The sequence below is a fragment of the Sphaeramia orbicularis genome, chromosome 17 (genome assembly GCF_902148855.1).
Source record: "Sphaeramia orbicularis chromosome 17, fSphaOr1.1, whole genome shotgun sequence".
Lineage (NCBI taxonomy): Eukaryota > Metazoa > Chordata > Actinopteri > Kurtiformes > Apogonidae > Sphaeramia > Sphaeramia orbicularis.
Genome location: NC_043973.1, coordinates 32,883,516 through 32,894,406, shown reverse-complemented (window position 1 = coordinate 32,894,406; position 10,891 = coordinate 32,883,516). Strand labels below are relative to the sequence as shown.

Below are 10,891 nucleotides of genomic sequence, written 5' to 3'. Positions count from 1 at the left end.
CATAAACTTAACTTAAATCATTTAAGTGCATTGTAATTCAAGCATTTTAGTAAATACAAAGTCCGGTCTTACAGTGTACAGGTGTCAGGTGTGTTCACTTCCATTCTCATGATGTCTGCATGTCCTCACAAACACATGAAGCCTGTGTGCGAGCGGCTGCAGACTGCGCATGTGCAAAGCCTCAGATTAAACCGCACAGTCTGGTTTGTGTCCGTGCGTCTGTTCTCCGTCTTCGCACTGGACTACCTCGACTATCCTGGTTTCATTCCCACATGGTGCCTGTCATACTTTTCCGGGAGCCTTTTCTTCTCCTCGGACCGTGCGGACATCGTTTCCATCAGTGTTTTTAAATTCCAGACTGAAGGCTGAAGGGCTGTGTGCTGAAGTTTGGATCTCTGAGGAATGTCAGGATCATCGGACTGGGATCACAGACATGGGTCATGAGCGTTTCAACAGACCTGGTCATATTCTGGAGACATCTGAAGTGGCCTCTGGGAAGATAACCCACAAAAAGACACTTTCAGTTTGTTCTACACTGGACTGGAGGCTTTTTTTTTTTTTTTTTTTTTTTTTTAAATAAATTTATATATTGTAAACCCATCCAAAACGGAGACAGGCGCAGTGTGACAGGTCAGAGAATCCAATGGCAGAAGAATATGAACAGGCTGGTGCTTCAGAGTTTATTAAAGGTAAGAAACATTTATTTTATAACTACACAAACTAGACAGTACACTATTAAAGCCATAGACCACCTGTAGCTTTACTGTTTTGGCAGAGTTGAAATGAACATATATACTATCTTTATTCTATTGTTTATTTTGGTAGTAGTTTATTATTCTTATTTATCTATTTTATTTATTTATTTATTTTAATTGTATGGCTTTTTAATCTATCTTGTATTTTATTCTTTAATTTGGTTCTGTTTATTCTTCTTTATAGTACTTGTTCCTTTTTGTACAGTTTCTATGTCTTTAACCCTTTCATGCATGAATTATGAGAGCCTTAATCAATATTTTTTTTTCCTGAGTGTTTTTATTCCTCTCAGCATTAAAAAAAAAACCAATGTGATTATTATTGGGTTGTTTTTTGTTTTGTTTTTATGAACCTTTTTCATGGAGTTGCAAAAATGTCCACTCAGCTGGAAACCATGTGTTTAATTTTTGAAGTAGAGAAACATATTACTGTTATAGTGTGTGAAAACTATGAAATGAAAACATTTTTAATGCAGCTAATCTGATGTTTTCTCACTTTTAACAGATAATTTGTTAAAAAAAAAAAAAAAAATTGTATAAAAAAACCAAAATGTTAATTACAGTATAATAATAATAATAATAATAATATAATAATAATATATAATAAGCAACTGATTTCCACTCAAACATGTTAGTGCAGATCAGGTTTATGAAGAACAGCAAATTTACAGTAGTAGTATGAATCACAGTGTATGGGGTGATGCATTAGCGTCCACTGTGTCAGCTGAAATGGAATTAAAACGACAAAATCCATGAATATACAAGAGAACACCTGTAGAATAACTGTCCACTGGAGTGACCACTGTGCATGAAAGGGTAAAATCTCTCCTGTATTTTATTTTTTCTATTTGGGTTTGAATTATTTCTTCTGTACAGCACTTTGGTCCACTGCATTTGTTTTAAAGTGCTTTATAAATAAAGTTGGATTGGATTGGATATATAGATGTATTACTCATTCTCTTGTCTTCAAATACAACAAGAAAATACTAGAAATATGTGATATGTGATATGACACAAAAACTGAACTAAATGGGTTGTAAAGGTTAAAGTCAGTACTTAGTGTGACCCCTAACTTCTTTGGAAGAAGCAGCACAAACAATTAGGAACATCTGCCTTGAATAAAAAGAGTTAAATAAGACCTGGAAACATCCGAAAATTAAAGCAATAAATGTCATATTGTCTGAACAAAAGCATTAAAGGGAAGTCACACTAAATACTACCACTTTGGTTTATGGAAGTTTTTTTTTTTTTTTTGGACACTCCTGAAACTTTAGTTCATATATCCAGATTATATCTTAAAACAGAAACTGAGAAATGCATGTGTGGTCATTAGAAGTTTACTAAACCAACCAACCTGATATTAGACTATAGGACTTTTGCACAGTACTGTACCTCTCATTTCTGTTAAAACTTCCATGGTAAGTTTTGAATAAAAATACTAACTTTTATTACAGACTGGAATATAATTTAAAAAAAAATTATTTAAAAAATGCCTGTTACAGACATACAGTAAGTGACTATTATAAAACTAATGCAGTGATACAGTGAAAACAAATGAACAAGCCCTGCACTAAGGCGCAGATGTGTAACTAAAAATACACATTAATCATTTAAAGCTCATTATGAGTACAAAATAGCATTAGAGGGCTTTAATTAGCAACCATAAAAAAATAACTGCACAAGTCTGTTCTGTTTTTTTTTTTTTGTACTGAGTAGTACCAGGATTAAGTTGCATTAAACATGTTAAGTAACAGTGTGCAGTGTGTGCTTTAAAGTACTATTAAGAGCTTTATCTACCCTTTAAGAAATGTTATATGAACCTGAACATGAGCATTCAAGACAACGTTCACATTTATCAGAACTCATATCAGCAGGTTGGTTTTCTTTTCAGATTGTCTTTGACACGTGATCCAGGTTTTCAACTTGAGCTCAGAGAACCTATTAATAATACAGTGTGTTTGTCTGTCTGTCCCTGCAGACCGGCTTTACTTCGCCACCCTGCGTGTCAAGCCAAAGAACACAGCGAGCACACACTACTTCAGCACAGATGAAGAGTTCATATGAGAGGTAAAACCTATCTATCTATCTATCTATCTATCTATCTATCTATCTATCTCTATATCTATCTATCTATCTATCTATCTATCTCTATCTATCTATTACTATCTATCTACCTACACTGTAAAAAAAATCCTGTTGTTTTCACAGAAAAAAAACTGGCAGCTGTGGTTTCCAGAACAATACTGTAAAAAACACATCCAACTGTAAACATTGATGGAGTAACATGTAGTAACAGTTTAAACATGTAGATTTAACAGTTTAAACATGTAGATTTAACAGTTTAAACATGTAGATTTAACAGTTTAAACATGTAGATTTAACATTGGATTTAACAGGTAAATGGACTGCACTTCTTTAGCTCATTTTCTCCACCTTCATGGTGTCCGAAGCACTTTCCAAATCCACCAGGTCCAACTGGGACCAGTTTAGGGTTCAGTGTCTTCCATGGACACTTGGACATATGGACAGTCAGAGCCAGGATTGGAACCACCAACCCTTTGGTTATTGGACGAGCCACTCTACCAACCCATTAATTTAAACATTTAAAATGGTACATTGTTAAATGTTTACTTTTTTATAATATATATATATATATATATATATATATATATATATATATATATATATATAAGCAAATACACTGTTATTTCAACATTATGGTCTTTGCAGTTTAAACGGCACCACATTGTATTTCAATTTACAGTTTTATTTTCTAAAAACAATAGAAATTCATCATTTCTACATACAAATCTGGTTTTGTTCATATACTCTTCCTGTAAAAACTACAGCTATATTTGATTTAATCATTGACACAAAAATCTTTTTAAATAAACAACTGTGCATCGTATTGTCACTTACAGTTTTTTTTATGTTGCAATTTTACAACTTTTTGGTGTTAATTCTACAGTCATTTTTACAGTCTATCTATCTATCTATTATCTATCTATCTATCTATCTATCTATCTATCTATCTATATCTATCTATCTATCTATCTATCTACCTACCTACCCCTACCTACCTACCTACAGGTACAGATCACACACAGTTTCAGATCAGACTGATGTACTGTAAATTAGGTCCGACTGATTTTTCTCCTCTGAACTCACACTTACAGAAATACATAATGAATTTGCACAGTTTCAAAACACCGTCTATCTTCTGTTTCTTCTATTATTTGTTTAAATTTTTTTCTGGTCTTTTACTTCTTCCTTTCTTTGACACAGTTTTTGTCTCCTGTCTCTAGACCAGGGACAGACAAAGAAACGGCCCATGGGCTTTAACCGGCCCACCAAAGGGTCCAATCGGCCCGTGGGATTAATTTCTGAACTGTAAAACACACTCAAGATATTATAGTCACGTTGTCAAACATTTAGTTCAGGGGCCACAGACCAATTCAATCTCAACTGGATCAGACCAGTAAAATCTATTTTAACCCATACAGATCCACACATCCACTGGGTGTCCAAAGTCTTCCACTGATCTAAACTGTTTAACACCTGTTGATCCACTTATCCATCAATCCATGTCAGTGAGTGGTAAATACAGGTATTCATCTTTTATGGTCATCAGATAGACTCACTTGGACGTTCAGAGGCTCCATAGTTACCGCGGAAACAGTCATCTTCTACAACATTAATTCACAGTAAAACCCGTGTGTTCTGATAAATGCCAGTGGATGGAGACGCTTATTTTCTGTTCAGTTCATGATATATTTGTTGAAAAAGTCACTTTTTTCTTCAGGTTCCTCTCTTTCTGATATACTTTAATCTGAGCTTTTATGAACATCTACATGATCAGTAAATTAAATATAACAAAATACATGATTTTCACTGAAACAATGCAAAACACAAATGATAATATTACAATAAATGGTGATAAATCATTTCAGAAAGGGTGAATTTAAAGGAAAAAATCATATGGGAACTGCCACAAAAGTAGTACTGGGTCTTTATAGGTTAATAACTTAAAAAAAAAAAGAAAACTCAGATTTTTTTTCTTTTTTTTAGTGTAAAAAAGGTATAACTACACAAATTACATTTTCAAGCTATCTTTTCACAAAAGATGTGAATAATCGAAACAACCTGGAATGTCTTAAGAGAAGTTAGTGCAATTTTAACAATATCCTGCCTGGTACTAAGTATTTTAAGCCTTTGTGGATCTACTGTGATCTGTAAGATGCAATGCACATGTGTAAATAATGAGATGAGCCATAATATTGTTAAAAATTTTCATAAGAAATGTCAGGTTGCTCAGAGGTTATTCACATTTTTAAGGTTTTGCATGTTGTGTGTTCAGAGCTGCTCTTCTGCATTTGTCAGTGGTAAACAGTGGTTCTTTGAGTTGCTGTTGGTCCACTCTATTGTCTAATGACCTCTGGCATCAACAGGGGATTTTCACCTACTGAGTTGCACTGGTTATTTCCTCTTTTTTGGACCATTCTCTGTAAACCCTAGAGGTGGTTGTATGTGAAAATCCCAGTAGATCTGCAGTTTCTGAAACAACGAAAACCATACTACGTCCTAAGTCGCTTAAAATCATATTCTTCCTCATTTGGACGCTCGGCTTAAACTTCAGCAGATCTTCTCGACCATTTCTACAACCCTAAATGCATGAGGTTCTGTTAGATATTTGTGTTAATGCAGCTGAATGGGTGTACCTAATAAAGTGGCCAGTGAGTTTATATCAAAATATCTAGGCTGAAATTAGAACAGACAAGCAGGATTGGAAGTAAGAAATATATTCCTTTTACATCTTAACATTAATAGTTTGGCCAGCCATCTGTCTTCTCAATAAGAAATCCATCTGGAATTGCAGGGCTTGAATCTAAATCTGAGGGAGGGACTACCAGGCGCTGAGTAAACCAATCACAGTTAGACGTGACGCTTTTCTCTGGGAAACTTAAGAATACAGGTGTAATCTGTACATCAATCCTTATTTTGAATCGAGCAGCAAAGAACAGGTGTAAAGAGATTTGCAGACTTGGAACTGACTTTGACTCGTGACAAAAAGAAGTCGGTGCTTATGACGCATTGCGAAACACCCATCCCCAACACTTGTGACTGGTCCGGTATAAAATAGATCGGTTATATTTCACAGCGAAGGGAGCAGTTCCAGACTGTTTTGTCAGTATTGAATAAACTGAGAAAACCGGATGGCTGACCAGGCTACAACATGAAGACATGGATGGGACGATAAAACATAGAAAAGACAACACTGGTTTATATAGCAACACATGTACGACTGAAAAGGTGTAATAAACAAAACAGACAAGAGATGGAGACTTTGTTGACACAGGTGTCAAACAGGCGGCCTGTGGGCCTAAACCGGCCCTCCAGAGGTTCCAATCCGGCCCACGGCATGATTTTATGGAGCGCAAAAATGACACTGAAGATCTGAACAGTCTGTGGTGTTGACCTGGTTGGAGTTCAGTATCTAAAGTCAAATAATAGTCTAATAACCCTTATGATAAAATGTGAACAACCTGAAAATGAAGTACAATTTGAACAATATTCTGTCTGTTACTAAATGTTTTGTGGATTTGTAGCTCCAATTTTCAAGTTGTGTTAATAAGTTGGCAGATAATATTGTAGACATTCTTATTTTAATTACACATTCCACACTTCAAAATTTCAACAATATTATGTTTGTGTAACATTGTGTTGAATAATACACATGTACAAGTGATAAGATGAGGCATAATATTGTTAAAATTTAACTTATTTTCCTTAAGAAAATAATTTTTTTTCTGGTTATTCACATCTTTTTGGTGAAAAAATAGTTTGTAAATGTAAATATTTTCATAATTTGTTTTTATTGCACTAAAAGGAAGAGAAAAACTAATATTGTTAAAATTTAGCTTATTTTTCTGAAGAAATTTCTTTTTTTTCTGGTTATTAACATCTTTTGGTGAAAAGTAGTTTGCAAATTTAAATATTTTTATAATTTAATGTTTTTATTGCACTAAAATGAAGACAAAAACTAATAGTTAAAATGTAGCTTATTTTCCCTTTAGAAATTTCTTTTTTTTTTCTGGTTATTCACATCTTTTTGGTGAAAAGATAGTTTGTAAATGTAAATATTTTCATAATTTAATGCTTTTTATTGTACTAAAATGAAGATAAAAACTTGGAATGGTCATTATTTATAGGTTTTTATGCTATTATTTTAATGGTCTGGCCTGCTTGAGATCGAATTAGGCTGAATGTGGCCCCTGAACTAAAATGAGTTTGACAGCCCTGATGTAGAAAAAGTGTCATCTATTTCTTAAAATGAGAACTAAATCCAACACAGATAATATGTTGTACTTAACTCCGAGTATTTTTGTGTTTGTGCTCGAGTAATTAAGTTGAATGAGTGCTTCAACTTTTAGTAGAGTATTATTTTCAGTAAAGAATGTGTTGACATTTGCCACCAGCATTCATTTTCACAGTAGCAAACTTTCCAGCATGAAATTATCAGCTGTGCAGGAAGAGGACTTGGAAGTGTTGCTTTGTGACATTTGTTTTCTTTGACAGTGAATGTCACAGGGCCATCGTCAGCTCTGACACATTCAAGTACATCCAGTGTTAAACCCTCTCCATCATTGTGTGGTTTCCTTCTTATGTTCTCCACTCCATCCTGCATTTGTCTAATTTAGGGATGTAACGATTACCGGTATAACAATAAACCATAGTAAAATTGCAGATGGTTAGTATTACCGTTTAAATTCTAATTATCATGATAACCGTGTTTGATTACCACACTTTTCCAGAGAAAACACCTATGTAAAGATCTGCTTTTATGTCAAATATTTGAGTATAGTTTTAATTTATTACAATTTTAATTTTCTATACCTAATATTTAGAACCAATATTCACTTTTAAAGTCTTTGAAAAGGTACGTTAAGCATCTTTGTGTTATTTATGCAATAAAGTATAAACATTTTTCAAATCAGATTTTGTATATTTTTATGTTTTTATAGTAGGTTAAAGTGAAAAAAATAATAGGCAGTTGATATAAAAGAAGTTGTGCTGAAAAAAAAAAACAGATCCCAAACATGGGTATAGTAAACATTTGTTTATATAGTATATAAAGGCAAAATCAAAAGTACTGAAAAATGGACAAAATAGGCTCAGACCACTAAAGGTTAATAGCTGAATGTTTTTACCAACAGAAATTGCATTGTGCCAATTATTTTATTTATTTAATTTATTTTTCAAAATACAACTTGGTTAAATTATTTCAGTGTGTGTATAAGTACTTTTTGAACATTTTGAGCACAATTTCAACAATACGATAATAATGATAACCGTGATATGAAATTTTCATGTCGTTACATCCCTAGAACTGATTATTAGATGACTTCAATTGACCCTGCATTAGAATTATAGATATGTAATTGAATCTGTGTAAGGTTCATCATTAAATTAATTCACTCAGTTAGAGTAAGTTGTTTGAAATTAGTGATTTGTTTGTTTGCTTGTTTGTTTGTTTGTTTGCTTGGTTGTTTGTTTGTCCTGGAGCCCATTCATTCCTATACATGCTATGTCTGTGGTTATGATCCCTCTGTAAGATATAGGTCAAGATGAGATCGGCAGCTGGTGATGGAGAGGGATTTAGGACAAACACTGGATGACGCCATTCAGACTAGACACTTAATCATTCTGATGCACGTGGGACTTTACTGCAAAATCTACACTATAGGGTCATTCCATACAAACTCACCTGTACCTTCCAGTTTATGAGCTTTATTTATAACCATAACCAAGTGAATTGCTGCAAAAAAAAAAAAAAAAAAAAGACCTTAGTTCCACTTTTTCAAGTTTGGCTCTTATAGGCATCATTATAAAGTGTCATTTACTTCTTGAGTGTTAATATGCACTCAGGCTGCAACTAAAAGTTACTTTCAGGTATTTTCTGTATAAATAATTGGTTACTTCTAAATACATATGATGAAAAATTATTAAAATGATATCTTCAATTATGTCATTTGTTGAAAAATAAAGAGACAATGAAAGAAATAGAACTGATTAATCAAAAATAATCAGAATAATAAAAACAAAATAGTCAGGAGAATGAACAAAAAGTAATCAAAATAATCAAGAAAATAAACAAGATAATAAAGAAAATAAAAACTGAGCAAAATATGTCAAAATAATTTAGAAAATGAAAAAAAAAATCATTAAAATAAACAATAAAACATAAGCACTGAATCAAATAATGATTACAGTAAAAAGATGAAATGAGAAGAAGTTGAGTAATCCAAAAAAAATCATCAAAATATTTAAGAAAAGAAACAAAATCAATAAAATGAAGAAAAATGAAGATCATGAAAATGATGAACAAGATAAGAAAGAACAATGAAAATAGTAAAAAACAAAACTTTTAAAAAATTCTTCAAAATGAAGAAGCAAAATCCCCCAAATAATCAACAAATTAAAAGAAAGCACTAAATTAAATGATTAAAATAAAAATTATAATTAGCACTTGATCTGAACTTTTTACTCGATGACAGTCTCATCTTTATTATGAAATAGAAGTGAACTGAAACCATTAAATTTTATAATATCACCTATTATATGTGAAAATGTGTATCTGAATTGGAATCACAACATTTTAACTAGTTTTTTCTTAAGAAATTACTTAAACTACGTTATCAAATATCAGCAGTGGTTGCAGATTAATTTAATAGTCAACAATCAATTGATCAGTCTGATAATTTGTGATATGTAGAAAATTTGAAGACAGTCATTACTTCTTCATCAGCATCAATCCAAAAGTAAATAAACTCTTTAAAATAATGAATCAGTGACTGAGTCAAACACATATGAAGGAATTTAAGTTGCAGCTCAACATGAAAGAAAACACTAAAATAAGACACGAAAGTTGAACAAGTTCAGTCTAAATGTCATGCACCTTTATATCCTCAAATCTATTATTACTCCTGAATGTGGTTTTTAAAAAAGTGCAGTGTTGAATGTGAGGTGGAGTGTGAGGAGCTCTTCATGACATTACAATGGTCGGATGCCAGGTTTTATAAAAGCAGCTTATTTTGTTGAAGCCAAAAAACACAACGGAAAAGTAGATTTAGATTTATGTGTGCACAGAATTGATGAAATAATACTGATAATGTAGATCTTTGTGTGTGTGTGTGTGTGTGTGTGTGTGTGGATGTGTTTTGTTTTTTTTGTTTTTTTAACATAACGCACCATTAATTTATGTGGAAAATACTTATTCAGAAATCATGTGGTTAACATTATCCTCGTAATCAATGAACGTGTTTTCTGTTTTTTGTGGTAGAATTTGACTTTTGGAAAATAAAACATGATTGTAATGGAAAAAATGAGTGAATTAAGGCTGATGATGGTAGATTAATCAGTGCAGATAGAACAAGATGACCATAAATGCTGAAATAACAGGATAAACTGTAAAGATTCAGGAGCTGAGGTACTTAGATTTAGATTCAAAATAATTTCAAAAATTCCCAAATCCATTAAAAATGCTTCCTTTCTAAACTATACTGTTACCCATAAAGTTGGAATATTTTGATTTCATACACATTCCTGTATTTATTCCTATTTATACACATCAGTAATAACCTTTACCCATGTGTAATGATTATATACTGAAACCCAGTTAAACTTTATCTATCAAGAATAAATCACGTTGTTATAGTAATTTCATGAGAAGAGGTACAAATATTTTATGCCACCTTTATAGGTAACGGTGTGGTAGAGGAAGGTGCAGTAATGATGGACATGACCATGTTTTTGTGCATGTCATCCTGTTTCATCCTGCAGGGATGAATGGTTTTATAATAATCCAAATAATGCGGGATCAAAGTGTGGATCAGCAAAAATAGCATTTCTGGAAGTCAGATAAATAAACATCAAACAGAAAAAATGAAGGAAGGCCACGAAAGACAAGGCCATAGACAAAGAGAACAAGAGCAAATTAAGAATTTCCCATTAGATAAGGATTAATATTTTAATCTCAAATGGGTCGGACCAGTAAAATAGTAACAAAATAACCTGTAAATAATAACTCCACATTTTTCTCTTTGTTTTAAAAAAGTAAAAAAAGTAAAACTGCAATTTCA

The 10,891-nt window shown here is 32.4% G+C and overlaps 1 long non-coding RNA gene across 1 annotated transcript; it reads left to right on the top strand.

The window, feature by feature from the left end:
- The first annotated feature begins 586 nt into the window (after positions 1–586).
- Positions 587–2,767, top strand: LOC115437290 (uncharacterized). The gene is made up of 2 exons (XR_003937930.1): positions 587–689; positions 2,731–2,767. It is a non-coding gene; the product is annotated as an uncharacterized LOC115437290 (long non-coding RNA).
- The last annotated feature ends 8,124 nt before the right edge of the window (positions 2,768–10,891 follow it).